This window comes from Cebus imitator, unplaced genomic scaffold (assembly GCF_001604975.1).
Source record: "Cebus imitator isolate Cc_AM_T3 unplaced genomic scaffold, Cebus_imitator-1.0 Scaffold160, whole genome shotgun sequence".
NCBI lineage: Eukaryota > Metazoa > Chordata > Mammalia > Primates > Cebidae > Cebus > Cebus imitator.
Genome location: NW_016107475.1, coordinates 1,549,474 through 1,553,732, shown reverse-complemented (window position 1 = coordinate 1,553,732; position 4,259 = coordinate 1,549,474).

Sequence of the window (4,259 nt, the reverse complement as noted above, 5' to 3'; positions counted from 1 at the left end):
GAGCCGAGATTGCGCCATTGCACTCCAGCCTGGGTAACATGAGTGAAACTCCGTCTCAAAAAAAATAAATAAATAAATAATCAGATGCTACTAGTTATTACTGGGCCATCACTGGTTTAAAGAACTAACATTATTACTGAGCCATTACTGATTTAAAGGACTAAAACATCACAGCCCCTGTGCTCTGGGAAGATGATAAATTTGGGAGCAGAAAGTTCAGGCTCAAATTACCTTTGTTTCATCATTTTCTTTGGTGGTGGGAGAGAGATGCTGGTCTCAGTGTCATACTGATTTGGGTGGTCAGGAGTGGGGCAAAAATATTAGAAATCCACCAGAAGAAAATCCTTCAAATAAGCGACCTTATTACCCTCCTGACCTATATAATCAGCATGGAGCAAACAGGAATAATTGCCCTGTGCAACCCGGGTGTGTGAGTTTGAGGGAGAGCCAGAGGAATTCAATAACCAATAACCCACATTTACTTCTTTCTTCCCTCTGAATATTTTACAGTAGAAATTACAGAAGATTTGGGTTCCTTTCCCCCAATAAAATGAAAATCATTTTTTAGAGGAAAGTAATTGAATCAGCAGAAATCAGTGGCACATGTGTGGTGAAATTCATAGCAAGTACTGGGACAGACATGGCACATATGTTCTGATCCTCTGAGACTCAGACAGTTGGTATTTCCTGAATTCTCTTTGTGGAGATAACAAAGTTTTCAAATAGCATATATAACAAAATATATTACATCCAAGTTGATAGCCAATGATTTGATAACATTTAATATTAACACCATTAAGACACTTAAAAGTGCTGGGCGCGGTGGCTCACGCCTGTAATCCCAGCACTTTGGGAGGCCGAGGCGGGTGGATCACGAGGTCAAGAGATCAAGACCATCCTGGTCAACACGGTGAAACCCCGTCTCTACTAAAACTGCAAAAAATTAGCTGGGCATGATGGTGCGTGCCTGTAATCCCAGCTTCTCAGGAGGCTGGGGCAGGAGAATTGCCTGAACCCAGGAGGCGGAGGTTGCGGTGAGCTGAGATCGCGCCATTGCACTCCAGCCTGGGTAACAAGAGCGAAACTCCGTCTCAAAAAAAAAAAGACACTTAAAAGTACAGCATCTATAGTCTGCAAATTCTTCCTGCATATGATGATCCTAGCTTTCAGTAAATAAATGCTGTACTTATGGAAGCTGCATTTATTAGGCCTTGACATTAGGTAAGTAATTAAATGACTCCTGGTATCAAAGGGTTCTCTACTCTAGGCTGGAATAAGTGAACATGCTCTCCCAATGCCTATATTCTCAGATAATTTTTGCAATGATGAAATTCGGCTCATATCAGCAGTAGAGAGAGGTGAGCAAGACCACTTGGTACCTAAATATGGGGCGGAGAATTCATGCAGCTGGCAGGAGATGAGACCTCTTTGGAAGAAGGCTCTGGTAGCTTTAATGTGACAAGAGCTTTCAAAATTAAAAATGTCTAGCCATTGTAGCTACAAAATCATAACAAATAAAGAAACATGTATTGGGCACCTCTGACTGAAAGCTTTGAGTCCTTTAGGGACTAAGAAATGAATAAACAAGGTCCCTGTCCTCACAGAGCTTTCATCTAACTGGGGAATCAATCATGAACCCCAGAAACTGTGATATAAAGCAGAAAGGAGAGCCATAGACCAAGAAGACCCTGATCCAAGAACTGTGGTTGCTGCTCTTCGCAAGTGCTGGTCCCAGACTGCTGACCTCAGATTCAGTTTTAGTGACACAGTGGTAACTCGGAATTGGGAGGATGCCAGGAAGAGGGTAGGGACAGAAACATAGAAACGGAACCAGTAACTGACCACTGCCCTCTCTACAGTCTTGTACCCCAACATGGCTTCCAGGAATCCCAGATTTTATCTGTTCAAGGGGAATGCCTAATGATACTAGATAGATATAGAATGTAGGGGAGTGAGGAACTGGAAGAGATCAAAGATTCCATGGAGGAGGGGCTCAGCAGGATTCTGACCCATGAAGACGAAGGGCACTCTGGGCGGGGAAAATTGCAGGCAGCAGCTGAGGCAGGAAACTGCAGGCCATATTTGGAAACCTATAAATAGCTTTTGTGAGTGAAAACCAGAGAGCCCTGAAGTTAGAGGGAGGGTAGAAGTAACAGGTAAGGCCAGAGAGACAGGTGGTGAACAGATTGAGACCTTCCTCCAGTCTGAGCCACACATCTTCTAAAACCTGGCAGTCAGCCTGGTGCTTGACTATTTCATCGAGGACAAATGTGACCGCTGGCAGCCACAAACCAAGAAGACCCTGATCCAAGAACTGTGGCTGCTGCTCTCCGAAAGTGCTGGTCTCAGACTGCTGACCTCGGACTCAGTTTTAGTGACACAGTGGTAACTAGGAATTGGGAGGATGCCAGAAAGAGGGATAGGGCCGGAAACAGAAACGTAATCAGTAACTGACCACTGCCCTCTCTACATTCTTGTACCCCCACATGGCTTCCAAGAATCCCAGTTTTTATCTGTTCAGGAGGAATGCCTAATGATACTAGAGCAGGGCCTCATGTTTGTTTATGCAAGGAAGGAGAAACTGCCTTAACACAGCAAGGAATTTAACAAGGAATAAAACAAACTGAGGATTCTGATGCTGCCGGGTAATAAGAGATCATCCACAAGAGGCAACTGTTAATTTAAAATATCATGGCATTGGGCCGGGCGCGGTGGCTCACGTCTGTAACCCCAGCACTTTGGGAGGCCGAGGCGGGTGGATCACGAGGTCAAGAGATCGAGACCATCCTGGTCAACATGGTGAAACCCCGTCTCTACTAAAAATACAAAAAATTATCTGGGCATGGTGGCGCGTGCCTGTAATCCCAGCTACTCGGGAGGCTGAGGCAGGAGAATTGCCTGAACCCAGGAGGCGGAGGTTGCGGGGAGCCGAGATCGCGCCATTGCACTCCAGCCTGGGTAACAAGAGCGAAACTCTATCTCAAAAAAATAAAAAAATAAAATAAAATATCATGGCATTGATGCAATAGCCTCTGAATGGATTTCTCACCTTTACATGTTTCCCTTTATTTATGTATTTTTCTGCTTGAATTTCAATTAGTCTTAGCCTAACAATGGCTTTTTTTTTTTTGAGGGAGAGTCTTGCTTTGTCACCCAGGCTGGAATGCAGTGGCACAACCTTGGCTTACTGCAATCTCTGTCTCCTGGGTTTAAGTGATTCTCCTGTCTCAGCCTCCCGAGTAGCTGGGACTATAGGAACTTGCCTCCATGCCCAGCTAATTTTTGTATTTTCAGTAGAGTCAGTGTTTCACCACATTGGCCAGGCCCTCCTCAAACTCCTGACCTCAGGTGATCCGCCCCCCTTGGCCTCCCAAAGTGCTGGGATTATAGGCATAAGCCACTGTGCCCAGACAAAAAATATAATTTTAGATATGATGCAGAATTGATAACTGGCTCTCATTCCCTGCCTAGCTCCTAAACCGGGCAGGTAGAGGGGAGGTCTTACAGCGGAGGTCAAGGGCATAAAGGTGGGGAAAAGGCATGGGAACTTATTTCAGAGAGAGAAGAGGTGAAGGGTAAATCTCGTCCTAATTATTCTCCCAGCTGAATTTCTGAATCTGGCCAACTAACTGGGATATTTCCCGAATCACTAATGTTAATCTTGCAGTTTCTGGACTCAGAATTGTCCCGGTAATATTTAACTCGGGGGCTGACCACCACCACCAGGTGGCATCAAATCACAGCTGAGTCTGGCATGAATTTATTTATTATTTATTTAAAAATTATGCTGGTGAGTTGTAAATTTCTCTTGCGTGACTTAAAATTAAAAAATAAAAAAATAAAATATGCCGGGCGTGGTGGCTCACGCCTGTAATCCCAACACTTTGGGAGGCTGAGATGGGTAGATCACGTGGTCAGGAGTTCAAGACCAGCCTGGCCAACATGGTGAAACCCCACCTCTTAAAAAAAAAAACAAAAATAACAAAATAAAGAAAAAAAATTTTTTTTTGAGGCCGGGCGCGGTGGCTCAAGCCTGTAATCCCAGCATTGTGGGAGGCCGAGGCGCGTGGATCACGAGGTCAAGAGATCGAGACCATCCTGGTCAACATGGTGAAACCCCGTCTCTACTAAAAATACAAAAATTTCGGCCGGGCGCGGTGGCTCAAGCCTGTAATCCCAGCACTTTGGGAGGCCGAGGCGGGTGGATCACGAGGTCAAGAGATCAAGACCATCCTGGTCAACACGGTGAAACCCCGTCT